Raw genomic sequence first — 20,319 nt, 5'->3', positions numbered from 1 at the left:
CATACACTGACACCAAGTAACAAAGACATACACTGACACCCAGTAACAAAGACACACACTTACACCAAGTAACACAGACACACTCTGACACCCAGTAACACAGACACACATATGCACCAAGTAACAAAGACGCACACTGACACCCAGTAACAAAGACATACACTGACACCAATTAACAAAGACATACACTGACACCCAGGAACAAAGACACTCACTTACACCCAGTAACACAGACATACCCTGACACCAAGTAACAAAGACACACACTGACACAAAGTAACAAAGACACACACTGACACCCAGTAACACAGACACACACTGACACCAAGTAACAAAGTCACGCACTGACACCCTGTAACAAAGACATACACTTACACTCAGTAACAGAGACATACACTGACACCTTGTAACAAAGACATACACTGACACCAAGTAATAAAGACATACACTGACACCAAGTAAATAAGACACACACTGACACCAAGTAACAAAGACATACACTGACACCCAGTAACACAGACACACACGTACACCAAAAAACAAAGACATACACTGCCACCCCGTAACACAGACAGACAATGCCACCCAGTAACACAGACACACACTTACACCTAGTAACACAGACAGACACAGACACCCAGTAACACAGACACCGACTTACACCAAGCAACAAAGACATACACTGACACTCAGTAACAAAGACATACTCTGACACCCAGTAACACAGACTCACACTTACACCAGGTAACAAAGACACACACTGTCACCCAGTAACAGAGACACACACTGACACCAAGGGTCAAAGACATACACTGACACCCAGTAACACAGACACACACTGATAACAAGTAACAAAGACACGCACTGACACCCAGTAACAAAGACATACACTTACACCTAGTAACAGAGACATACACTGACACCCAGTAACACAGGCATACACTTACAACAAGTAACAAAGACATACACTGACTCCCAGTAACACAGATACACACTTACACCAAGTAACAAAGACATACACTGACAGCCAGAAACACAGACACACACTTACACCAAGTAACAAAGACAAACACTGACACCAATTACCAAAGACACACACACACCCAGTAACAAAGACAGACACTGACACCAAGTAACAAAGACACACACTGACACCCAGTAACACAGACACACACTGACACCAATTAACAAAGACACACACTGACACCCAGTAACAAAGACATACACTGACACCAAGTAACAAAGACATACACTGACACCCAGTAACACAGAAACAAACTGACACCAAGTAACAAAGACATACAGTGACACCCAGTAACAAAGACACACACTGACACCCAGTAACTCAGACACACACTTACACCAAGTGACAAAGACAAACACTGACACCCAGTAACAAAGACATACACTGACACCAAGTAACAAAGACATACACTGACACCCAGTAACAAAGACACACACTTACACCAAGTAACACAGACACACTCTGACACCCAGTAACACAGACACACATATGCACCAAGTAACAAAGACGCACACTGACACCCAGTAACACAGACATACCCTGACACCAAGTAACAAAGACACACACTGACACCAAGTAACAAAGACACACACTGACACCCAGTAACACAGACACACACTGACACCAAGTAACAAAGTCACGCACTGACACCCTGTAACAAAGACATACACTTACACCCAGTAACAGAGACATACACTGACACCTTGTAACAAAGACATACACTGACACCAAGTAATAAAGACATACACTGACACCAAGTAAATAAGACACACACTGACACCAAGTAACAAAGACATACACTGACACCAAGTGACAAAGACACACACTGACACCAAGTAACAAAGACATACACTGACACCCAGTAACACAGACACACACTGACACCAATTAACAAAGACACACACTGACACCCAGTAACAAAGACATACACTGACACCAAGTAACAAAGACATACACTGACACCCAGTAACACAGAAACAAACTGACACCAAGCAACAAAGACATACAGTGACACCCAGTAACAAAGACATACACCGACAGCCAGAAACACAGACACACACTTACACCAAGTAACAAAGACAAACACTGACACCCAGTAACAAAGACATACACTGACACCCAGTAACAAAGACACACACTTACACCAAGTAACACAGACACACACTGACACCCAGTAACAAAGACACACATATACACCAAGTAACAAAGACGCACACTGACACCCAGTAACAAAGACATACACGGACACCAATTAACAAAGACATACACTGACACCCAGGAACAAAGACAATCACTTACACCCAGTAACACAGACATACCCTGACACCAAGTAACAAAGACACACACTGACACCAAGTAACAAAGACACACACTGACACCCAGTAACACAGACACACACTGACACCAAGTAACAAAGTCACGCACTGACACCCTGTAACAAAGACAAACACTTACACCCAGTAACAGAGACATACACTGACACCTTGTAACAAAGACATACACTGACACCAAGTAATAAAGACATAAACTGACACCAAGTAAATAAGACACACACTGACACCAAGTAACAAAGACATACACTGACACCCAGGAACACAGACACACACTTACACCAAGTAACACAGACAAACACTGACACCAATTACCAAAGACACACACACACACCCAGTAACAAAGACAGACACTGACACCAAGTAACAAAGACACACACTGACACCCAGTAACAAAGACATACACTGACACCCAGTAACACAGACACACACTGACACCAATTAACAAAGACACACACTGACACCCAGTAACAAAGACATACACTGACACCAAGTAACAAAGACATACAGTGACACCCAGTAACAAAGACATACACTGACAACCAGAAACACAGACACACACTTACACCAAGTAACAAAGACAAACACTGACATCCAGTAACAAAGACATACACTGACACCAAGTAACAAAGACATACACTGACACCCAGTAACAAAGACACACACTTACACCAAGTAACACAGACTTACACTGACACCCAGTAACACAGACACACACTTACACCAAGTAACAAAGACACACACTGACATCCAGTAACAAAGACATACACTGACACCAAGTGACAAAGGCATATACTGACACCCAGTAACACAGACACACATATACACCAAGTAACAAAGACGCACACTGACACCCAGTAACAAAGACATACACTGACACCAATTAACAAAGACATACACTGACACCCAGGAACAAAGACACTTACTTACACACAGTAACACAGACATACCCTGTCACCAAGTAACAAAGACACACACTGACACCAAGTAACAAAGACACACACTGACACCCAGTAACACAGACACACACTGACACCAAGTAACAAAGTCACGCACTGACACCCTGTAACAAAGACATACACTTACTCCCAGTAACAGAGACATACACGGACACCTAGTAACAAAGACATACACTGACACGAAGTAATAAAGACATACACTGACACCAAGTAAATAAGACACACACTGACACCAAGTAACAAAGACATACACTGACACCAAGTGACAAAGACACACACTGACACAAGTAACAAAGACACACACTGACACCCAGTAACAAAGACATACACTGACACCAAGTAACAAAGACATACACTGACACCCAGTAACACAGAAACAAACTGACACCAAGTAACAAAGACATACAGTGACACCCAGTAACAAAGACATACACTGACAGCCATAAACACAGACACACACTTACACCAAGTAACAAAGACAAACACTGACACCCAGTAACAAAGACATACACTGACACCAAGTAACAAAGACATACACTGACACCCAGTAACAAAGACACACACTTACACCAAGTAACACAGACACACACTGACACCCAGTAACACAGACACACATATACACCAAGTAACAAAGACGCACACTGACACCCAGTAACAAAGACATACACTGACACCAATTAACAAAGACATACACTGACACCCAGGAACAAAGACAATCACTTACACCCAGTAACACAGACATACCCTGACACCAAGTAACAAAGACACACACTGACACCAAGTAACAAAGACACACACTGACACCCAGTAACACAGACACACACTGACACCAAGTAACAAAGTCACGCACTGACTCCCTGTAACAAAGACATACACTTACACCCAGTATCAAAGACATACACTTCCACCCAGTAACACAGACATGCACTGACACCCAGAAACACAGACATACACTTACACCAAGTAACAAAGACAGACACTGACGCCCAGTAGCACAGACACGCACTTACACCAAGTAACAAAGACATACACTGACACCCAGTAACACAGACACTCACTTACACCAAGTAACAACGACATACAATGACACCCAGTAACACAGACACACACTGACACCAAGTAACAAAGACACGCAATGACAACCAGTAACAAAGACATACACTTACAGCAAGTAACAAAGACACACACTGACACCCAGGAACAAAGACATACACTTACACCCAGTAACACAGACATACACAGACACCCAATAACAGAGACACACACTTACACCAAGTAACAAAGACAGACACTGACATCCAGAAACAGAGACACACACTTACACCAAGTAGCAAAGACATACACTGACACCCAGTAACACAGACAAACACTGACACCAAGTAACAAAGACATACACTGACACCCAGTAACACAGACATGCACTGACACCCAGAAACACAGACATACACTGACACCAATTAACAAAGACATACACTGACACCCAGGAACAAAGACAATCACTTACACCCAGTAACACAGACATACCCTGACACCAAGTAACAAAGACACACACTGACACCAAGTAACAAAGACACACACTGACACCCAGTAACACAGACACACACTGACACCAAGTAACAAAGTCACGCACTGACTCCCTGTAACAAAGACATACACTTACACCCAGTATCAAAGACATACACTTCCACCCAGTAACACAGACATGCACTGACACCCAGAAACACAGACATACACTTACACCAAGTAACAAAGACAGACACTGACGCCCAGTAGCACAGACACGCACTTACACCAAGTAACAAAGACATACACTGACACCCAGTAACACAGACACTCACTTACACCAAGTAACAACGACATACAATGACACCCAGTAACACAGACACACACTGACACCAAGTAACAAAGACACGCAATGACAACCAGTAACAAAGACATACACTTACAGCAAGTAACAAAGACACACACTGACACCCAGGAACAAAGACATACACTTACACCCAGTAACACAGACATACACAGACACCCAATAACAGAGACACACACTTACACCAAGTAACAAAGACAGACACTGACATCCAGAAACAGAGACACACACTTACACCAAGTAGCAAAGACATACACTGACACCCAGTAACACAGACAAACACTGACACCAAGTAACAAAGACATACACTGACACCCAGTAACACAGACATGCACTGACACCCAGAAACACAGACATACACTTACACCAAGTAACAAAGACAGACACTGACGCCGAGTAACACAGACAAACACTTACACCAAGTAACAAAGACACACACTGACACGCAGAAACAAAGACATACCCTTACACCAAGTAACAAAGACATACACTGACACCAAATAACAAAGACATACACTGACACCCAGTAATAAAGAGACACACTGACACCAAGTAACACAGACATACACTGACACCCAGTAACACAGACACACACTGACACCAAGTAACAAAGACATACACTGAAACCCAGTAACAAAGACATGCACTGACACCAAGTAACAAAGACACACACTTGTACCAACTAACAAAGACATACACTGACACCAAGTAACAAAGACACACGCTGACACCCAGTAACACAGACACACACTGACACCAAGTAACAAAGACATACACTGACACACAGTAACAAAGACACACACTGACACCCAGTAACACAGACACACACTGACACCAAATAACAAGGACATACACTGACACCCAGTAACAAAGACATACACTGACACCCAGTAAAACAGACACACACTTACAGCAAGTAACAAAGACACACACTGACACCCAGTAACAAAGACATGCAATGACACCCAGTAACACAGACACACACAAACACCAAGTAACAAAGACATACACTGACACCCAGTAACACAGACACACACGTGCACCAAGTAACAAAGACAGACACTGACACCCAGTAACAAATACATACACTGATACCCAGTAACAAAGACACACACTTACACCAAGTAACACAGACATACACTGACACCCAGTAACACAGACACACACTTACACCAAGTAACAAAGACATACACTGACACCCAGTAACACAGACACACACTTACACCAAGTAACAAAGACATACACTGACACCAAATAACAAAGACATACACTGACACCCAGTAACAAAGACACACACTTACACCAGGTAACAATGACATACACTGACACCCAGTAACACAGACACACATTTACACCAAGTAACAAAGACACACACTGACACCCAGTAACAAAGACATACACTGACACCAAGTAACAAAGACATACACTGACACCAAAAAACAAAGACATACACTGACACCCAGTAGCACAGACACACACTTACACCAAATAACAAAGACAGGCACTGACACCAAATAACAAAGACATACACTGACACCCAGGAACAAAGAGACACACTTACACCAAGTAACACAGACATACACTGACACCCAGTAACACAGACACACACTGACACCAAGTAACAAAGACATACACTGACACCCAGTAACAAAGACATGCACTGACACCAAGTAACAAAGACACACACTTGCACCAAGTAACAAAGACATACACTGACACCAAGTAACAAAGACACACCCTGACACCTAGTAACACAGACACACACTGACACCAAGTAACAAAGACATACACTGACACACAGTAACAAAGACACACACTGACACCCAGTAACACAGACACACACTGACACCCAGTAACACAGACACACACTGTCACCAAGTAACAAGGACATACACTGACACCCAGTAACAAAGACATACAATGACACCCAGTAAAACAGACACAAACTTACACCAAGTAACAAAGATACACACTGACACCCAGTAACAAAGACATACACTGACACCCAGTAACACAGGCACACACATACACCAAGTAACAAAGACATACACTGACACCCAGTAACACAGACACACACTTGCACCAAGTAACAAAGACAGACACTGACACCAAGTAACAAAGACATACACTGACACCCAGTAACACAGACACACACTTACACAAAGTAACACAGACATACACTGACACCCAGTAACACAGACACACACTTACACCAAATAACAAAGACATACACTGACACCCAGTAACAAAGACACACACTTACATCAAGTAACAAAGACACACACTGACACCAAGTAACAAAGACATAGACTGACACCCAGTCACACAGACACACACTTACACCAAGTAGCAAAGACATACACTGACAACAAGTAACAAAGACACACATTGACACCCAGTAACACAAAAACACACTTACACCCAGTAACAAAGACATACACTGTCACACAGGAACAAAGACACACACTGACACCCATTAACACAGACATACACTGACACCAAGTAACAAGGACATACACTGACACCCAGTAACAAAGACATACACTGACACCCTGTAACACAGACACACACTTACACCAAGTAACAAAGAATCACACTGACACCCAGTAACAAAGACATACACTGACACACAGTAACAAAGACACACACTGACACCCAGTAACACAGACACACACTGACACCAAATAACAAGGACATACACTGACACCCAGTAACAAAGACATACACTGACACCCAGTAAAACAGACACACACTTACACCAAGTAACAAAGACACACACTGACACCCAGTAACAAAGACATGCAATGACACCCAGTAACACAGACACACACAAACACCAAGTAACAAAGACATACACTGACACCCAGTAACACAGACACACACGTGCACCAAGTAACAAAGACAGACACTGACACCCAGTAACAAATACATACACTGATACCCAGTAACAAATACACACACTTACACCAAGTAACACAGACATACACTGACACCCAGTAACACAGACACACACTTACACCAAGTAACAAAGACATACACTGACACCCAGTAACACAGACACACACTTACACCAAGTAACAAAGACATACACTGACACCAAATAACAAAGACATACACTGACACCCAGTAACAAAGACACACACTTACACCAGGTAACAATGACATACACTGACACCCAGTAACACAGACACACATTTACACCAAGTAACAAAGACACACACTGACACCCAGTAACAAAGACATACACTGACACCAAGTAACAAAGACATACACTGACACCAAATAACAAAGACATACACTGACACCCAGTAGCACAGACACACACTTACACCAAATAACAAAGACATGCACTGACACCAAATAACAAAGACATACACTGACACCCAGGAACAAAGAGACACACTTACACCAAGTAACACAGACATACACTGACACCCAGTAACACAGACACACACTGACACCAAGTAACAAAGACATACACTGACACCCAGTAACAAAGACATGCACTGACACCAAGTAACAAAGACACACACTTGCACCAAGTAACAAAGACATACACTGACACCAAGTAACAAAGACACATCCTGACACCTAGTAACACAGACACACACTGACACCAAGTAACAAAGACATACACTGACACACAGGAGCAAAGACACACACTGACACCCAGTAACACAGACACACACTGACACCCAGTAACACAGACACACACTGTCACCAAGTAACAAGGACATACACTGACACCCAGTAACAAAGACATACAATGACACCCAGTAAAACAGACACAAACTTACACCAAGTAACAAAGATACACACTGACACCCAGTAACAAAGACATACACTGACACCCAGTAACACAGGCACACACATACACCAAGTAACAAAGACATACACTGACACCCAGTAACACAGACACACACTTGCACCAAGTAACAAAGACAGACACTGACACCAAGTAACAAAGACATACACTGACACCCAGTAACACAGACACACACTTACACAAAGTAACACAGACATACACTGACACCCAGTAACACAGACACACACTTACACCAAATAACAAAGACATACACTGACACCCAGTAACAAAGACACACACTTACACCAAGTAACACAGAAATACACTGACACCCAGTAACACAGACACACACTTACATCAAGTAACAAAGACACACACTGACACCAAGTAACAAAGACATACACTGACACCCAGTCACACAGACACACACTTACACCAAGTAGCAAAGACATACACTGACAACAAGTAACAAAGACACACATTGACACCCAGTAACACAAAAACACACTTACACCCAGTAACAAAGACATACACTGTCACACAGGAACAAAGACACACACTGTCACCCATTAACACAGACATACACTGACACCAAGTAACAAGGACATACACTGACACCCAGTAACAAAGACATACACTGACAGCCTGTAACACAGACACACACTTACACCAAGTAACAAAGAAACGCACTGACACCCAGTAACAAAGGCATACACTGACACCCAGTAACACAGTCACACACTTACAACAAGTAACAAAGACATACACTGTCACCCAGTAACACAGACACACACTTGCACCAAGTAATAAAGACATACACTGACACCCAGTAGCACAGACACGCACTTACACCAAGTAACAAAGACATACACTGACACCCAGTAACACAGACACACACTTACACCAAGTAACAACGACATACACTGACACCCAGTAACACTGACACACACTGACACCAAGTAACAAAGACACGCACTGACAACCAGTAACAAAGACATACACTTACACCAAGTAACAAAGACATACACTGACACCCAGGAACACAGACACACACTTACACCAAGTAACAAAGACATACACTGACAGCCAGTAACACAGACACACACTTACACCAAGTAACAAAGACAGACACTGACACCCAGAAACACAGACACACACTTACACCAAGTAACAAAGACATACACTGACACCCAGTAACACAGACAAAAACTGACACCAAGTAACAAAGACACGCACTGACAACCAGTATCAAAGACATACACTTCCACCCAGTAACACAGACATGCACTGACACACAGTAACACAGACATACACTTACACCAAGTAACAAAGACAGACACTGACGCCCAGTAACACAGACAAACACTTACACCAAGTAACAATGACACACACTGACACGCAGAAACAAAGACATACACTTACATCAAGTAACAAAGGCATTCACTGAAACCAAATAACAAAGACATACACTGACACCCTGTAACACAGACACACACTTACACCAAATAACAAAGACATGCACTGACACCAAATAACAAAGACATACACTGACACCCAGTAACAAAGAGACACACTTACACCAAGTAACACAGACATACACTGACACCCAGTAACACAGACACACACTGACACCAAGTAACAAAGACATACACTGACACCCAGTAACAAAGACATGCACTGACACCAGTTAACAAAGTCATACACTGACACCAAGTAAAAAAGACACACCCTGACACCCAGTAACACAGACACACACTGACACCAAGTAACAAAGACATACACTGACACACAGTAACAAAGACACACACTGACACCCAGTAACACAGACACACACTGACACCAAATAACAAGGACATACACTGACACCCAGTAACAAAGACATACACTGACACCCAGTAAAACAGACACACACTTACACCAAGTAACAAAGACACACACTGACACCCAGTAACAAAGACATACACTGAAACCCAGTAACACAGACACACACATACACCAAGTAACAAAGACATACACTGACACCATGTAACACAGACACACACTTGCACCAAGTAACTAAGACAGACACTGACTCCCAGTAACAAAGACATACACTGACACCCAGTAACAAAGACACACACTTACACCAAGTAACACAGACATACACGGACACCCAGTAACACAGACACACACTTACACCAAGTAGCAAAGACATACACTGACACCCAGTAACACAGACACACACTTACACCCAGTAACAAAGACATACACTGTCACACAGGAACAAAGACACACACTGACACCCAGTAACACAGACACACACTGACATCAAGTAACAAGGACATACACTGACACCCAGTAACAAAGACATAAACTGACACCCAGTAACATAGACACACACTTACACCAAGTAACAAAGAAACACACTGACACCCAGTAACAAAGACATACACTGACACCCAGTAACACAGACACACACTTACAACAAGTAACAAAGACATACACTGACACCCTTTAACACAGACACACACTTGCACCAAGTAATAAAGACATACACTGACACCCAGTAGCACAGACACGCACTTCCACCAAGTAACAAAGACATACACTTACACCAAGAAACAAAGACAAACACTGACACCCAGTAACAAAGAAATACAATGACACCCAGTAACACAGACACACACGTGCACCAAGTAACAAAGACAGACACTGACACCCAGTAACAAATACATACACTGATACCCAGTAACAAAGACACAAACTTACACCAAGTAACACAGACATACACTGACACCCAGTAACACAGACACGCACTTATACCAAGTAACAAAGACATACACTGACACCCAGTAACACAGACACACACTTACACCAAGTAACAAAGACATGCACTGACACCAAATAACAAAGACATACACTGACACCCAGTAACAAAGACACACACTTACACCAGGTAACAATGACATACACTGACACCCAGTAACACAGACACACACTTACACCAAGTAACAAAGACACACACTGACACCCAGTAACAAAGACATACACAGACACCAAGTAACAAAGACATACACTGACACCCAGGAACAAAGAGACACACTGACACCAAGTAACACAGACATACACTGACACCCAGTAACACAGACACACACTGACACCAAGTAACAAAGACATACACTGACACCCAGTAACAAAGACATGCACTGACACCAAGTAACAAAGACACACACTTGCACCAAGTAACAAAGACATACACTGACACCAAGTAACAAAGACACACCCTGACACCTAGTAACACAGACACACACTGACACCAAGTAACAAAGACATACACTGACACACAGTAACAAAACACACACTGACACCCAGTAACACAGACACACACTGACACCCAGTAACACAGACACACACTGTCACCAAGTAAAAAGGACATACACTGACACCCAGTAACAAAGACATACAATGACACCCAGTAAAACAGACACACACTTACACCAAGTAACAAAGATACACACTGACACCCAGTAACAAAGACATACACTGACACCCAGTAACACAGGCACACACATACACCAAGTAACAAAGACATACACTGACACCCAGTAACACAGACACACACTTGCACCAAGTAACAAAGACAGACACTGACACCCAGTAACAAATACATACACTGACACCAATTAACAAAGACACACACTTACACAAAGTAACACAGACATACACTGACACCCAGTAACACAGACACACACTTACACCAAGTAACAAAGACATACACTGACACCCAGTAACACAGACACACACTTACACCAAATAACAAAGACATACACTGACACCCAGTAACAAAGACACACACTTACACCAAGTAACACAGAAATACACTGACACCCAGTAACACAGACACACACTTACACCAACTAACAAAGACACACACTGACACCCTGTAACAAAGACATACAGTGACACCAAGTAACAAAGACATACACTGACACCCAGTCACACAGACACACACTTACACCAAGTAGCAAAGACATACACTGACAACAAGTAACAAAGACACACACTGACACCCAGTAACACAGACACACACTTACACCCAGTAACAAAGACATACACTGTAACACAGGAACAAAGACACACACTGACACCCAGTAACACAGACACACACTGACACCAAGTAACAAGGACATGCACTGACACCCAGTAACAAAGACATACAATGACACCCAGTAAAACAGACACACACTTACACCAAGTAACAAAGATACACACTGACACCCAGTAACAAAGACATACACTGACACCCAGTAACACAGGCACACACATACACCAAGTAACAAAGACATACACTGACACCCAGTAACACAGACACACACTTGCACCAAGTAACAAAGACAGACACTGACACCCAGTAACAAATACATACACTGACACCAATTAACAAAGACACACACTTACACAAAGTAACACAGACATACACTGACACCCAGTAACACAGACACACACTTACACCAAGTAACAAAGACATACACTGACACCCAGTAACACAGACACACACTTACACCAAATAACAAAGACATACACTGACACCCAGTAACAAAGACACACACTTACACCAAGTAACACAGAAATACACTGACACCCAGTAACACAGACACACACTTACACCAACTAACAAAGACACACACTGACACCCTGTAACAAAGACATACAGTGACACCAAGTAACAAAGACATACACTGACACCCAGTCACACAGACACACACTTACACCAAGTAGCAAAGACATACACTGACAACAAGTAACAAAGACACACACTGACACCCAGTAACACAGACACACACTTACACCCAGTAACAAAGACATACACTGTAACACAGGAACAAAGACACACACTGACACCCAGTAACACAGACACACACTGACACCAAGTAACAAGGACATGCACTGACACCCAGTAACAAAGACATACACTGACACCCTGTAACACAGACACACACTTACACCAAGTAACAAAGAAACACACTGACACCCAGTAACAAAGACATACACTGACACCCAGTAGCACAGTCACACACTTACAACAAGTAACAAAGACATACACTGACACCCAGTAACACAGACACACACTTGCACCAAGTAATAAAGACATACACTGACACCCAGTAGCACAGACACGCACTTACACCAAGTAACAAAGACATACACTGACACCCAGTAACACAGACACACACTTACACCAAGTAACAACGACATACACTGACACCCAGTAACACAGACACACACTGACACCAAGTAACAAAGACACGCACTGACAACCAGTAACAAAGACATACACTTACACCAAGTAACAAAGACATACACTGACACCCAGGAACACAGACACACATTTACACCAAGTAACAAAGACATACACTGACAGCCAGTAACACAGACACACACTTACACCAAGTAACAAAGACAGACACTGACACCCAGAAACACAGACACACACTTACACCAAGTAACAAAGACATACACTGACACCCAGTAACACAGACAAACACTGACACCAAGTAACAAAGACACGCACTGACAACCAGTATCAAAGACATACACTTCCACCCAGTAACACAGACATGCACTGACACACAGTAACACAGACATACACTTACACCAAGTAACAAAGACAGACACTGACGCCCAGTAACACAGACAAACACTTACACCAAGTAACAATGACACACACTGACACGCAGAAACAAAGACATACACTTACACCAAGTAACAAAGACATTCACTGACACCAAATAACAAAGACATACACTGACACCCTGTAACACAGACACACACTTACACCAAATAACAAAGACATGCACTGACACCAAATAACAAAGACATACACTGACACCCAGTAACAAAGAGACACACTTACACCAAGTAACACAGACATACACTGACACCCAGTAACACAGACACACACTGACACGAAGTAACAAAGACATACACTGACACCCAGTAACAAAGACATGCACTGACACCAGTTAACAAAGTCATACACTGACACCAAGTAAAAAAGACACACCCTGACACCCAGTAACACAGACACACACTGACACCAAGTAACAAAGACATACACTGACTCACAGTAACAAAGACACACACTGACACCCAGTAACACAGACACACACTGACACCAAATAACAAGGACATACACTGACACCCAGTAACAAAGACATACACTGACACCCAGTAAAACAGACACACACTTACACCAAGTAACAAAGACACACACTGACACCCAGTAACCAAGTCATAAACTGACACCCAGTAACACAGACACACACATACACCAAGTAACAAAGACATACACTGACACCCAGTAACACAGACAAACACTTGCACCAAGTAACTAAGACAGACACTGACTCCCAGTAACAAAGACATACACTGACACCCAGTAACAAAGACACACACTTACACCAAGTAACACAGACATACACTGACACCCAGTAAAACAGACACACAATTACACCAAGTAGCAAAGACATACACTGACACCCAGTAACACAGACACACACTTACACCCAGTAACAAAGACATACACTGTCACACAGGAACAAAGACACACACTGACAACCAGTAACACAGACACACACTGACATCAAGTAACAAGGACATACACTGACACCCAGTAACAAAGACATACACTTACACCAAGTAACAAAGAAACACACTGACACCCAGTAACAAAGACATACACTGACACCCAGTAACACAGACACACACTTACACCAAGTAACAAAGAAACACACTGACACCCAGTAACAAAGACATACACTGACACCCAGTAACACAGACACACACTTACAACAAGTAACAAAGACATACACTGACACCCTTTAACACAGACACACACTTGCACCAAGTAATAAAGACATACACTGACACCCAGTAGCACAGACACGCACTTCCACCAAGTAACAAAGACATACACTGACACCCAGTAACACAGACACACACTTACACCAAGTAACAACGACATACACTGACACCCAGTAACACAGACACACACTGACACCAAGTAACAAAGACACGCACTGACAGCCAGTAACAAAGGCACACACTTACACCCAGTAACACAGGCATACACAGACACCCAGTAACACAGACACACACTAACACCAAATAACAAAGACATACACTGACAGCCAGTAACACAGACACACACTTACACCAAGTAACAAGGACATACACTGACACCCAGTAACAAAGACATACAATGACACCCAGTAAAACAGACACACACTTACACCAAGTAACAAAGACACACACTAACACCCAGTAACAAAGACATACACTGACACCCAGTAACACAGACACACACATACACCAAGTAACAAATACATACACTAACACCCAGTAACACAGACACACACTTGCACCAAGTAACAAGGAGGACACTGACACCTAGTAACAAAGACACGCACTTACACCAAGTAACACAGACATACACTGACACCCAGTAACACACACACACACTTACACCAAGTAACAAAGACATACACTGACACCCCGTAACAAAGACACACACTTACACCAAGTAACACAGACATACACTGACACCCAGTAACACAGACACACACTTACACCAAGTAACAAAGACACACACTGACACCCTGTAACAAAGACATACACTGACACCAAGTAACAAAGACATATATTGACAACCAGTCACACAGACACACACTTACACCAAGTAGCAAAGACATACACTTACACCAAGTAACAAAGACAGACACTGACGCCCAGTTACACAGACACACACTTACACCAAGTAACAAAGACACACACTGGCACGCAGAAACAAAGACATACACTTACACCAATTAACAAAGAAACACACTGACACCCAGTAACAAAGACATACACTGACACTCAGTAACACAGACACACACTTACAACAAGTAACAAAGACATACACTGACACCCTTTAACACAGACACACATTAGCACCAAGTAACAAAGACATACACTGACACCCTTTAACACAGACACACACTTGCACCAAGTAATAAAGACATACACTGACACCCAGTAGCACAGACACGCACTTCCACCAAGTAACAAAGACATACACTGACACCCAGTAACACAGACACACACTTACACCAAGTAACAACGACATACACTGACACCCAGTAACACAGACACACACTGACACCAAGTAACAAAGACACGCACTGACAGCCAGTAACAAAGACATACACTTACACCCAGTAACACAGGCATACACAGACACCCAGTAACACAGACACACACTAACACCAAATAACAAAGACAGACACTGACAGCCAGTAACACAGACACACACTTACACCAAGTAACAAGGACATACACTGACACCCAGTAACAAAGACATACAATGACACCCAGTAAAACAGACACACACTTACACCAAGTAACAAAGACACACACTAACACCCAGTAACAAAGACATACACTGACACCCAGTAACACAGACACACACATACACCAAGTAACAAATACATACACTAACACCCAGTAACACAGACACACACTTGCACCAAGTAACAAGGAGGACACTGACACCTAGTAACAAAGACACGCACTTACACCAAGTAACACAGACATACACTGACACCCAGTAACACAGACACACACTTACACCAAGTAACAAAGACATACACTGACACCCCGTAACAAAGACACACACTTACACCAAGTAACACAGACATACACTGACACCCAGTAACACAGACACACACTTACACCAAGTAACAAAGACACACACTGACACCCTGTAACAAAGACATACACTGACACCAAGTAACAAAGACATATACTGACAACCAGTCACACAGACACACACTTACACCAAGTAGCAAAGACATACACTTACACCAAGTAACAAAGACAGACACTGATGCCCAGTTACACAGACACACACTTACACCAAGTAACAAAGACACACACTGACACGCAGAAACAAAGACATACACTTACACGAACAAAGACAGACACTGACACCAAATAACAAAGACATACACTGACACCCAGTAACAAAGACACACACTTACACCAAGTAACACAGACATACACTGACACCCAGTAACACAGACACACACATACACCAAATAACAAAGACATGCACTGACACCAAATAACAAAGACAGACGCTGACACCCAGTAACAAAGAGACACACTTACGCCAAGAAACACAGACATACACTGACACCCAGTAACACAGACACACACTGACACCAAGTAACAAAGACATACACTGACACACAGTAACAAAGACACACACTGACACCCAGTAACACAGACACACACTGACACCCAGTAACACAGACTCACACTGACACCAAGTAACAAGGACATACACTGACACCCAGTAACAAAGACATACAATGACACCCAGTAAAACAGACATACACTTACACCAAGTAACAAAGACACACACTAACAACAGTAACAAAGACATACACTGACACCCAGTAACACAGACACACACTTGCACCAAGTAACAAAGACAGACACTGACACATAGTAACAAAGACACACACTTACACCAAGTAACACAGACATACACTGACACCCAGTAACACAGACACACACTTACACCAAGTAACAAAGACATACACTGACACCCAGTAACACTGACACACACTTACACCAAGTAACAAAGACATACACTGACAGCAAATAACAAAGACATAAACTGACACCCAGTAACAAAGACACACACTGACACCAAGTAACACAGACATACACTGACACCCAGTAACACAGATACACACTTACACCAAGTAGCAAAGACTCACACTGACACCCTGTCACACAGACAAACACTTACACCAAGTAGCAAAGACATACACTGACAACAAGTAACAAAGACACACACTGACACCCAGTAACACAGACACACACTTACACCAAGTAGCAAAGACATACACTGACAACAAGTAACAAAGACACACACTGACACCCAGTAACACAGACACACACTTACACCCAGTAACAAAGACATACACTGTCACACAGGAACAAAGACACACACTGACACCCAGTAACACAGACACACACTGACACCAAGTAACAAGGATATACACTGGCACCCAGTAACAAAGACATACACTGACACCCAGTAACACAGACACACACTTACACCAAGTAACAAAGAAACACACTGATACCCAGTAACAAAGACATACACTGACACACAGTAACACAGACACACACTTACAACAAGTAACAAAGACATACACTGACACCCATTAACACAGACACACACTTGCACCAAGTAATAAAGACATACATTGACACCCAGTAGCACAGACACGCACTTACACCAAGTAACACAGACATACACTGACACCCAGTAACACAGACACACACTTACACCAAGTAACAAAGACATACACTGACACCCAGTTACACAGACACACACTTACACCAAGTAACAAAGACATACACTGACACCCAGTAACACTGACACACACTTACACCAAATAACAAAGACATACACTGACAGCAAATAACAAAGACATAAACTGACACCCAGTAACAAAGACACACACTGACACCAAGTAACACAGACATACACTGACACCCAGTAACACAGACACACACTTACACCAAGTAGCAAAGACACACACTGACACCCTGTAACAAAGACATACACTGACACCAAGTAACAAAGACATACACTGACACCCAGTCACACAGACACACACTTACACCAAGTAGCAAAGACATACACTGACAACAAGTAACAAAGACACACACTGACACCCAGTAACACAGATACACACTTACACCCAGTAACAAAGACATACACTGTCACACAGGAACAAAGACACATACTGACACCCAGTAACACAGACACACACTGACACCAAGTAACAAGGACATACACTGGCACCCAGTAACAAGACATACACTGACACCCAGTAACACAGACACACACTTACACCAAGTAACAAAGAAACACACTGACACCCAGTAACAAAGACATACACTGACACACAGTAACACAGACACACACTTACAACAAGTAACAAAGACATACACTGACACCCAGTTGCACAGACACGCACTTACACCAAGTCACACAGACATACACTGACACCCAGTAACACAGACACACACTTACACCAAGTAACAAAGACATACACTGACACCCAGTTACACAGACACACACTTACACCAAGTAACAAAGACATACACTGACACCAAATAACAAAGACATAAACTGACACCCAGTAACAAAGACACACACTGACACCAAGTAACACAGACATGCACTGACACCCAGTAACACAGACACACACTTACACCAAGTAACAAAG

This window comes from Heterodontus francisci, unplaced genomic scaffold (genome assembly GCF_036365525.1).
Source record: "Heterodontus francisci isolate sHetFra1 unplaced genomic scaffold, sHetFra1.hap1 HAP1_SCAFFOLD_57, whole genome shotgun sequence".
NCBI lineage: Eukaryota > Metazoa > Chordata > Chondrichthyes > Heterodontiformes > Heterodontidae > Heterodontus > Heterodontus francisci.
Note: the sequence above shows the minus strand (reverse complement) of the source record.